The sequence below is a fragment of the Phocoena phocoena genome, chromosome 18, assembly GCF_963924675.1.
Source record: "Phocoena phocoena chromosome 18, mPhoPho1.1, whole genome shotgun sequence".
Classification (NCBI taxonomy): Eukaryota; Metazoa; Chordata; class Mammalia; order Artiodactyla; family Phocoenidae; genus Phocoena; species Phocoena phocoena.
In genome coordinates this window covers 77504671-77516924 of record NC_089236.1, presented here as the reverse complement: position 1 = coordinate 77516924, position 12254 = coordinate 77504671, and positions in this window count along the sequence as shown.

Genomic DNA, 12254 nt, shown 5'->3' with positions numbered 1-12254 from the left:
TGCCATCACTTTCCCACGTGAGTGAGAGCACAAAACTTTTTCTCTCTTGAAATGGAATACAGTTTCCAATGTGCCTCTTCTTTCTGTCCTCTAGAAGAAATGTCCATAACTATGTATTCATAGAAGGACACACTCCCAGTCAGCTCTGAAGATGGACCGGAGAGCCAGACTAGGACATGGCATCGGGCTTCTGGGGCAACTCCTCTGGAGGAGGGGAAACTCTTGTCTGCAATGCCGACAGTCTGGACATTTGCCACCTCCAAAGTGGGCCAGTTGGGAAAAGGACTAGTCAAGTGTGTATCTATTATTGTTGAAGGGGGTCCACTATTGAATATAAACGGAGAGACCTTTTTTTTGATCCCAAGTAGGTCATTACAGCCGTTCAAACTGTGGTGACGGATAAATGGCAAATTACTGTTTCCAGATATGACGAGCTAGGAAATGACCTCTGAAAGGAGTCAGAACCATCGAAAATCAGTAAGCCGATGTCAGAAATACCACCCATTTTTATTTGCTTTTCACATATCCATGATAAAAGTGTTAATCTGGTAAGAGAGATCTGTGGGTACCACACCTTTGGGCTCACACAGCGACGTATTCTAGCACTGAAAGATGATACTATGGACGCCGAGTAATTCATGGGGACCGGAGTGGCTGGACCTGTCAGGTGAGGCACCTGGCAGCCCTAATGTACTACAGGTGTGTAACGAATGTCCTTTGGACAGCGGTCACGGCTACTATTTGCATTAGGTTTTCGCGGTGACTCTGACGCTCACATTTTTGGCAGCAAATTGACTTTTCTTTTCCCCCCAAGTGGCTTTGGTTATAAAGCGAGGCATAGCATATTAATGGCTGATATTCACGTTGGAAGATTAAATTGAAGGCACTGAAATTCAAATTGGCTATTAAGATGTAGACATAGGAACATTAAAAAGAGAGAGAGAAGCCACAGACTCTAAGTTACCCCAATGGCTCATCTCAGCCAGTGCTCCCCCTTCTAAGGTAACAGGTCATTTGATCTGTGATCCCCCATCGACCCTGACCCCACCTCCAGCACTGTCTCCACCTCTGTCTCTCAATCTCTTCTGTTCTTCATTGGTTTATTTTCTTATATGCTTTCCTTGTAGCTTTACTCCATCCTTAAATGAGAACATGCTTTCGTAAATAAGAGTCTGTTCACATGGAATATAAGCTTTATTCACTCAGAAGATGTCAGAATTCCTTATATACTCATCAGGTTCCTCGCCAGCGTATCCAACTTGTGCTCATCAGGAAGGATGTCCAGACAAAGCCTGGAGAAGCTGCAGCAACAAGTAACAGCAACCCCACCCCGTAAAAAAAAAGAATCAGAGAAAAATGACTTTTCTTTGGCCTCTCTCCTGCATTCCTAACCCCTGTCGCTTCTAATCGTGGTGTCCCAATCGTTCTCATCTCCTCATGGTGTTGCTACTTGGATGGGGATTAAGATAGAACTGAGGAAAGGCCATCTGCTTCACTCAGCCTCCTGGTTCAGATGTCAATCTTGTCCGGAAACATCCTTCCCGACACACCCAGGAACACGTTTGGCCAAATGTCCGGGTGTCCAGTGATTTAGTCAAGTCGACCCATAAAATCAACCATCACACCTCCTGACCCCGATCCCTAGCTCCTTTAAAGATATTTTAATAGTAGAACAAGAGGGTTGCGTCTCCTTCTCAGGCCTCTGTGGGAATCTGTTAGGTATATAAGGAAATGGATGATACCCACCGACAGAGTGAACTGTGGGTAATCGTGTGTGTGAGATTAATGAAATATGTGATCTAAACAAGCAAGTTCACAGTAAGCTTTTACAGTGTTTTGCACACAAGTAACTGCGAGTACATCGAATATAATTTGCCTTTCCAGATAAACTGACACACACAGGTCTTCCTGTGTCCTGAACTCGAAGACTTCTCTCTGAAAACAGCCCTGGGCACATTCTAAAACCTCTGTGAGCCAAGCAGGGTTGAAATTATTCTTCATACCATTTCTCCTTCCTGGGAGTAAATATCAGAGGGAAAGGCAATTTACATGCTGCTTATATGTCTGCCCAGTTTCACAAGATAAACCAGCCATGCTCGGAGAGAAGGATGGGCCTGGTGTGCATGGAAATGCACTTCAACTCTCCCGCTGGTGCAGGTCATCGGCCTGCAGTTAAGAAAGACCTCTCGTGGAGAAACATACCCTCATGCACACACATGCACACACACGTGTGTGTACACGGAGCAACTAAGAAATGAGGAGGGAAGGGAAAGATACGAGTTGAAAAGCCACGGTACCCCCGGGACTTCTACGTTTCGTAGGCAATTTTCATGTCAATGGGAAAATAGAAAATGTGAATAAGAGTTGTTTTTCAAACCCGAGGGAAGATTCTATCTTTACCCCCAATTCCGGTGTATTCTGTGAGAGCTGTCAGTTTAGGGAGGCTTTTTCAGTGAGGTTCCTAGCTCACCTTTCCTTGGATGGGGGCTGCTGTCACATACATAATAGAATCTCTGCTCCTCTCCCTATAGCTTGAATGTTACAGAAATCTATAGCTTTACTATTTTAAAGTTAGAACTGTTACCCAAAACTCAGATCTTTTCCTTAGATAAAGTAACTCCTGGGTACCATCTTGACAATTTCCTTTCTCTTCATGGTAGGTGATTAGGAGGACCCCAGGGGATTGTACTAATTTAAATTAATTCCTTTGTACCCAGAGGACATTGGCTGGGTTCCTCCTTGCCATCATTTCTATAGTTCCTAAATTTTACCTCTCCCTAAGCCTCTCTTGGCCCCCAGCCAGATTTGAGGCCATGGCTCTCACCCATTTCCCTTCAGCTTAGTGGTCACCTCGAGCTCCCACTTTGCATCCCAAGATCCCCCAGCAAATTGCATTCATGTAACGGAAGTTTGCTTTTTGTTTTACGATCTGGGGTTAGCAGTGCTTTTATGCGGGTCTGCTTCCGTGTGTACCTTTGTTACTTGTTCCCTCCCGAGGCGGTCTGTCTTAGATGAAAGATCCAGGGGTAGATCTTGGCAAGTTATTTTGAATAATGGTTATCAGGGCCCCCTCCAATATTTCAAATAAATACTGTGGATTATAATAAAATGGAATCCTGAAAAAAAGCCTTAGTGTAACAGACGTCAGCCAGACTTCAAAACAAGTATTTTAATATTGTACTCGACCGTAAAATCATTTATTACTTGAATTAATTGTTACTTGATTTATTGACATGATTCCCCTTAATATCAGACAAGAGTTCCAATGACATCATAGCTCACATCCTGCATTTTGCCCACCATAGTAGTAGTTCTCTAGGGGTGCACTGTCTCACAGGGGGTCCAAGTGTTTGGAAGTGGGGTGCTCTGCAGAAAGGTATTTCTGGGCTACATTACTTCTTTTTTTAAAATTAAAGTATACTGTAGTTGATTTATTATGTTATGCTCATTTCTGGTGTACAAAACAGTGACTCACATATATATATATCCTTTTTCATATTCTTTTTCATTATAGGCTATTATAAAATATTGAATATAGTTCCCTGTGCTATACCGTAGGTCCTCGTTGTTTATCTACTTTGTATATCATAGTATGTATCTGTTAATCCTAAATCCCCAGTTCCTTCTTTATAAGGTCTTGGCATCCTTGAGATTTTCCCCACTAGGGCTGTGTAAGCAATTGCTCCACCTGGTCGTGAATTTTTTTCCCACTTTCCTCTGCAACCTTGCACGGACTCTATCACCATTGTGAACTTGCTGGAGGGGCGGGGGCAGAGGGAGATGCTATGTCATTGCTAACTATTGTAAGAAGGATCTCCGTTGTTATTAAAAGAACTGCGTGACCACTGCGGAGTAACAGAACTAAATTGCTGGTCCAGTCAGAAGGGTCACTTTGGAATGCTACAAACTTCTCCCTGAGATGCTGCTATCTCTAAAACACATCTCTATTCAGAGATATTTTCCAGTCATTTCCAAGGCAAATCCCTTTACTTATAACTACATTTCCTTTCACAAACTATATTATTTGGTTTTACAACTGATCACTTTAATAAACTAGCATCAATATTTTTATAGTTGCCCAAAATTAAACTTTCCGTCAAAGTCTGATGATTTCATTCGCTCAGGATATTCAAGAGGCTGTACCCTTTGAAGAGAATTCTCAAAAGATGAGCTCCAAGAATGTTTTGAAGGAAATAAGGACAATTGAATTAAATCATGGCCTCTCCGGGGATCACAGGGCCATTGACGGACTAGCTCGAAAGCTCCTAGGTTTGTGTTCAAGAGGACATCCTCCTCTGTACCATGGCAGCCCAAGGTGTGTAAAGAGAAAGGGGCTGGAACGAGAGCCGGGGCAGAGCCCGGCATGTGTACCCCACTCTCCTCTGGATATTGAAGGTTGTGACCTGACACATGACTCTTTCCAACCTGCCCCACTCATGGGGCATCATAGGAAGATTCAGGATCTGAATCGTGGATTCCCCTCCACTGTCTATAAATAAAATAAACAATAAGTTCGCTCCTCCGCCCACTGGGGCCCCTGGGAAAATGTCTAGTACCTTCTCGGGTTGCCTGCCTCAGGCTGTACTTAATAAAAATCAGCAGTGCTTCCTTTGGATTCGAATGTTTGGCTTAAGTAGCAACAAATGCAGTGAACCTTGAGAAATCATCTATCTTTTTCCTCTTTTGTTTTTCCTTTTGGCAGCTTTTCACAGGAATCTGTGTTTATTGGTTGAGGACAGATCTTTGTGTTCATAGTGAATTGAAAAGAAGTAGGAGGAAGAGGCCGTTAAATCAGGCACGAAAGGGTTCATTGACAAAAGTGGGTGTTTCTAAAACAGATTTTTTTGTGGACTTAACGACCTTTCAAAGTACATGGACCCTCATAAGGTCTTTAAAAATCGGATAACAGTAACACGGAGATGGTGCCGCTGGTAATCGCAGCTCACAATGTTCGGGTTCGTAAAAGCAGGCTGCTCATTCGTGCCTTGGCATTTCTTTCCTTGGATTCTCAGACTTTGGCAGAGGCAGGGGACAGACCTCATTTTAAAGACAAAACAGTTCGAAGGGGCTGGTGGCCCCTCAGTATCCCTGGACTGTAGGATGAGATCGAGACGCACAAAATCTCAGCGACTTGACTCAGCTCTCAAGGCCGAAAGGGTCGGTCTGGAGGATGGAACCAGGTCCTCTCACTCCAAAGCCACGTGGTCTCCGTTCTCTCGAGATAGAAGTTATCTAGTGTGCTTCATCAAGTGGGATCTTCAAGGTGATTCTGGTCGGCACACAGATGCACCGTGTCAAGTCAGTGACGTCTCTCTCTTTTAAAACAAAACAACATGCCTCCCGGTTGTCCTCTTGTGCGTAGATGGTGGCGAATGATTGTTTGCCAAGCTTCCTATCTCCTCCCTTTCTGTGTTCCATTGAGATCATGGAAATGCCAAGTAAATAACCATGGAGTAAAATGCCTCGGAGAGTATTTATTTAAGAGTATTATTCCAGGATATGCACTCAGATAAAGACTTTGTGTAATGAATGAGCGGCTCCAGAGGCCAAGTACCAAGAAGTCATATTCTGTACCCAGTGTGTCCTGGTCAAGGTGAGGTCACTCGGCGTCCCCTCAGGACATGCCTTTAAAATAGGGTCACCTTGCCGAGCTCCGAATCCACAGGGGCCGACAGAAACTTGAGGAAGGAGCTTAGGAAAAATCCTGGGCCGTTGTCAGTTCGTCAAAATGTCAAAGTTGGAAACAGGCAAACTAAAATCGGTGGGTGCAGGAGGAACAGGGGAGGCCTTCTAGAACCTTCTAGAGGCAGTGTGCCCTGGCAGATGTCTGAGAAAGGCCATCCTGGGAAGGCCGGCCTAGGGCAGCCTGGAAAGCTCTGGAATTGGCCAACACTGGCAGCTGAGAGCTGGCTTCTCATTTAGTTATTCAAGGGCCCAAAGAAGCAATAGCAGCTTTTGCTTTTGGTGTCACGTGGCTTCTACGGGAAAGACAGGAAAACCATTGGTGTTTAGGAATTCAGGGTAATAGGTGCTAACATCCCCCTGTTTCCTACAAAGGCAGCCAACAAACAAAGTAAATGCTGACAGCCTGATATGGAATAAAACACAAAGCAGGAAGCGCACGGATGTCTTTGCATATTTCATGACTATTGACTTTTTAAATTGGTTTTAAAATAAAAGCTTTCTGGATGAAATACAGGTTCGAGAGGATGGCCAGGAAGTGTGGCTTCAACACCCCACTATTTCTCGTTCCTTCTTGCCTTCATGCATTCGCTCTACCATCCCCCCAACTTCCCATAAACACGTATCAGTGCTGCAAATTGTTTTACCACCGAAAATGCCGTGGATGCGGCTAATGGTGTAATGAACAGATTTTTCATAAACAGACCCGTTTGTTCACCGGCTGCCTGTGAAGTAGGCTGTGAAGTGCTCGTGATAAAAGCACCATCGGGCCCAGCGCCATCTTCCTCAGGGAGCCGGGCTTCCCCTTTTACATAATAAGAACATAAAGAATCGTGTTTTATTGATATGGGAACACAGTTTATTGCTTTCCCAGATTTAGCACCTTTACCAAATGTAGTGGATTAGACTCCCCATTTCATTAAAGCAAGATTACTGGCCCTGTTTCATTATCAGTGTCTTGATTTTGGGGGAAAAATTATCTTCCACAAAGTTTTCGGTTACTTAATGATTACAGTGGGTAGCGGTCGTAAAACTCACATGGAACTCTGGTAGAAATGCACACATGGTCTTTATGTCCAAGGTGTGGAGAAAACAAAAGGCTGTCTTTTTCTTTCCTTTATTAGATCGCCTTAGTGGGAGGAGCCCTCCCCTCTCACCTGAGATGTGAGAGATGGTCCGTTGGTCATAGGCTGGGTGGTTCACAGCTGGTGTACGCTATTCTCAGGTCAGATGGGTACCAAAGCAATATGCATGTCACAGATGGGAAGACTGAGAAGGGCAGTGTTAGTAACTCTCTTGGGAAGAGAAAATGTGCAAGTTGAAAAGTGGAGAGGAGAATTTGAGATGCTCCGAACTTCTCATCAACCCCTCAACCCAAGACTTTTAAAAAATGGCAATTGGGTACCACCAAAGTGTTTGCTGATTGACACCAAATACAGTCTTTTCAGTCTCTCCTCTCTTGTCATAGACCCAAGAAAACCCTCTGTTTGTCTCTCCTGAATGTTCTGTTCCACTTGGACGCTTGCCTGCTTCCAAAAGATGATTGGTCACTTGCAGCCGGCGGCCCTGCAGCCACCAGCCGATGCGGCTGGTCCAGGCCGCCCACATCCGCGGGCGCTGCTGCCAGGGGACCAAGGGCACACCTGCTATCACATACCTTGCCCCTTCTTCTGTCTACACTGGGAAAGGGAAACTTACCCAGCAGCCAGAAACTGTGGGAGATGCTTCACAAAAGCACGGACTCTGTCTCCTGGGGGAGCTGGGGATGGAAAAAGGCATCCCGTGTAAAAGGCTAGGGCAGCCCTGCCCGCCTGGAGAGGACACACCCTATGCCAGCTCTGACTTGCATTCTTAGCAGAGTATGGACACTGATACCGTTATTTCACTGAATCTCCACTTCACAAGGTCTTGAACACTGAGCCTGAGTTTGTGGCCACACTTTCCGATTCAGTTGGAGGGACCCAACCTGGTTTAAAACTTTTCAGATGACTGTGATATGCAGGCCAGGTTGAGAGCCCACTGCTCCAGGCCCTGCGGTGGAAATGGTTGTCCCCCAATTCACAGAGAACACAGAGGCCCAGAGAGGTGAAGTCACTTGTCCAAAGTTGCACAGCTGAGTGTCGGAGCTATGGTTACGACCCTAGATATTCTGAGTCCAAAGTCGATACCCTGGCTGAGTATTAGGATCACCCAGGAAGAAGTTCTAAGGACTGAGGTCTGGACCTCATCCAACATCAAGCATCCTTATTTTCAATGTTCCGTCAAAGAATCTAATGTGAAAATTGGATTTCAAAACAACTTCACTAACCTGAAAATGGACCACCTGCTTCAAAATTTCCTAGGGGATGTGTTAACAATACAGATTCCAGATACCACCCCAGATCTCATAAATCAGAACAGACGGGTAGAAGCCAAGGATCTGGATTTAAAATCTAGGTAGAGCTTTTCTGGCAACTTTTTTACACACAGAATTTTGAGAACTAGTGTCCTGCCTTATGCTTCTAGCTATTTCCATTTCGGTAGTTTTCTTTCTGTTTCTCTCTCTCACTTTTCTCTTCCCCACTACTTCCTCTTTTGGTTCTTATTGTAATAATATTAACAATGATTTCTAAATTATATTTTATTTTTTCATTGTGGCCTGCAAGTATTTGTTTCAGTCAATTGCAGTATAGAGAAAAAGATTCTCTCTCTCTCTCTCTCTCACACACACACACACACACACACACACACGCACTTTTTGTAGTTGGTCTGTGTATTAAAAGAAAATGAATCTAGCTTCTTAGGATAAACTTCTTTTTAGCCTAAAGACTTTTAGCAGATAATTATACACGATACTTGTCAACTAGCAAAGTTACAAGAGGTGCTGTCCTGTCCTTTCCCTAGCAGGCAGAATTACATATATGTTTTGAAGCTTATTTCATTTTTAATTTAGACTAATCTGGTTCTACCCTTCCTTCTCTTGCCAGTCAGGGTAAGATGGTAAGATGTTCTTTTATTTGCATTTCCTGGATTCACTGATGCAGAGAATGGAGAAAACAGAGAACACAAAATAAGGACAGAAGAGAGAAAAGAAGAAATTGCAGAAGACAAAGAACAAACTGAAGATAATAAAGCAGAGGAGGTCAAAAAAGAAGGGAGATGGGGGAGGATGGGGAGATGGGGGAGGATGGAGAGATTGGGAGATGGGGGAGGATGGGGGAGGATGGGGAGATGGGGGAGGATGGGGAGATGGAGAAAGAGAAGAAACTGAACAGTAAAGGGAGAGGAAGACCCACATGGCATTTTGTCCTTGTTTTAAGAAGTTCTTTCCTATTTGATCCTCAATCAGTCTGGCCAGGGCAGCAGACCATGAGACAACAAGCGCGTACAGATGACAGCCCTGAGGTCCAGGAGGTCAGGACCTTCCTCTGGCTCCCCGGCCAGGAGCTGCAGCCAGAAGCCAGCATCCTGGTTTTCTGATGGTGCTTTAAGTTTTGCTTTCTGTTCAGCGGGTCCCACAAAAGGCACTTACGGCACCGCATAGGCCTTCCTGGGGGCAGATGCCCAAGATGATGGATGGAGGAGTTGAGCACAGAGCAGAGCCAGGCTGAGGGCCCTGTGTGGATCTCCCACTGGACAGGCTGCCCCTGAGTTGTCACATCAGGGAAATACTGCCTCCGACCCCGAGGCAAACGTGGTTTGGGTTTTTCAGTTTCCTTCTCTTGCCTAACTCGGGCCAGAGCTCAAGTTCCAATCAGATGTGAAGGCTTAGTTTCAAGGCGACTGGAATTTCCTTCCCTGGTGGTGAGCTGATCCCAGGAGGCCCTTGGGTGCCCCGCTGGCCATGGCAGCAACTAGATCTGCACGGATGCTGGCTGAGGCCACACTGCGCCCATGACCCAGAGGAATACTGGTGCAGGCTAATCTCTAACTTACCAGCAGTATCTGCTTTTTCTTTTTCATGCTTGAAGGAAGAGGTGTTTTGAGTTCCCTGTCTCTTATCTCTCCTCCACTGCTTGGAAATACACAGAGGGAGCCTTCTACCTGTGGGTAGTTTGCAGGGCGTACACCCTCTGTGGTTGTTTTATTCCCTACATTTAGAAATGTAGGAAGTAGTTCTTTCGTAAATGAGCTTGAAGACATAGACACTGAGTCCAGAGCTCAGGGTAGGTGGAGGTCTGGGAGATAAGATGGGGATGAATTGTAAACAAATGGAGCAGAAGAGGCAAAGATTCCAGCCCAAGTCAGGAGCCGGCACGGAGCAGGGGATGCAACTGAGTCAGCCTGCACTTGTCCTGCCCTGAGGATGGCGCTTCATTGGAAAAAACCATCCCAAGGTGATGGTGTTTTTCTCCACTTATCTCTAATGCATGTTTTATGAGCCAAAAGCCATGTCATCCGAGCAACACAGGAGTGAAAACACGGGCACAAAAAGTCCTGCTGTGTATGCAAGTCTTAGAAATCTGTTTTCCTGAACAAACAAGTCCGTTGAAAGAACAAAGTCTGAAAGTGAATCATAAACTCTTGTTTTGTTGGAGCAGAAACTGTTCTTGAAAACATCTCTGTTGGATTGGGGGGCCACAGATGGGCAATGGAGGACCAGAAATTAACTATAAACTTCCAAGAAGGAGATAGACCAGCTGACAAGTCTGTTCTGTCTTTCTTTCTTTCTTTTTTTTAATTCAAAGGCAAAGATAACACAAATTTTCCAACACATTGACAACATTGTACACTGTGTAAAGCTTCAAGTAAACAGCTTTTGTTAACTCTCACATAAATGAATTTAATAAGTGGAAACAACATCCTTAATATAAAATCTTTGTCAGAAGCCCAGAATGAATTTTGAATCTGACGTCACAGGAATTAACGTAAGCAATCTGATGAAGACTTTTTTAAAAAAATAAATCCTAAATCATTATGAATTACTGAAAATTACGTAGCTGAAAGAAATCCTCTGAACGGTATTACTTTCTCTACTGGAGGTTGGTATTCTTTCTAATGGGAAAGCCAACTCTACTAAAAAATCCACATACTTTACTTTGAGGCAATGTGTTCAAATATTTTCTTTTCAGAACATGAACATGGCTCCTTGGAAAGCTTTGGACATTTGAATGAAAAGTATAAGTCTACTTGGACTGTAGACATACTTGTTTGGAATACTTGAAAACTACTTAAAATTTCTCTTTAATAATATGATCTGGGGATTAAATCTAACAGGTGTGGGTTTCTGTACATACACACAGGATACTTGGGGGACATTTGTCCTTTTGTAAAAGCTGGCTGACTTTGAAAATGTCCAAGAGAGCCCCTTCAAGCAAAAAATAAAATATCGACTTAGGCTCTAGGCAAATTCCTTCAAACACCACACTGCGATTTTCCGGAGTTTTAAAATAAGTAGATTTATCATCAAAGTTCCCACTTTTGGATGATACATCAAGCCACCATAACTTAAATTGTTTTGGAAACCCCTGAATCAAGCTCTATTCATTTCCATTTGCCTCCAGCAGTGAAACTGACCTATATTTGACTAGAGGGAATGAACGGAAACATATAAAAGAATGAATTCTCTTCTTTGAGTATCAGCTATCTTTTAAACTGATTTACAAAAGACTTGATCAGTGTGGCCATAATTAGAGGTCAAGGACATGAAACTATAATCTTAGCTGTGTACACGCTGAGTGTTCAGTGAGTTTCCTAGTTTCTCATTTTGTCGTAATCTCTCCGTGTGAACAAATCACTACTTTAGCTTCATCCTCCTGAGCGCCCGCGGTGCTCTGGGCAGCAGGTGGGCACGGCCAGGGCCCTCGCGACCGCTGGCTGCCCATCCCACCCCCTTGCACGGGGCTGGCTCTCGGGCGCACGGTCCCTTTGGACAATCTGCTGAGGTGTGGCAGGATGTGATTTTGTTTACAGGGCAATGGCTCTCCTGGTGACACCCTGCCAGGAATCCAGACTCTTTTCCCAGAAAGAAGCTTTTTTCCGAAGGGTAGAGCAATACCCCCTGCTGTTATACGGCGAGTTAGTAAGATGACCCGAGAACTACAGGTACACACCCAAGGGCAGTGTCGGGTGTGCCTATGCCGGGGGCACAAACGTGTCACGAGGAAGGCTGAGGGCACGTAGGACACCAACAGGCGGCCGGATACGGCAGCCCACAGACCTGGGGGCCTGCCAAGAGGGGAGATGCTACACAGGTGCAGGAGGACCAGGGAGACAGATTCTGCCCAGGCTCCTGAGTTACAGCTGGGGGAGCGTCAGGAAAGAGAGGAAACTGAGACCGGGGCGGAGGGTGAGAAAGCCCTCACACATGCATTTATCAGTTGAGATGGAATGACAGACTAGAGGAAGAACACTTCATAAAATATGGTCCGTTTCCTTAGAACACAGCCCAGAGAGGGAGCCAGGTACACAGACAGTCAGCACCGGAAACAGAGGACTCACTGCACCTGGATGCAGGGATGAGTCAGGACTGGGACGGCACCAGGGGAGTCCCTCGCTTTGCTCTGGGGCTGTAGGAAATCTCTGCCGAGGAGAGAAATTGGGGTTCTGTCGTAGAGGATGAGAAAGAACTTTCTGGATGTAAATTTAAAAGT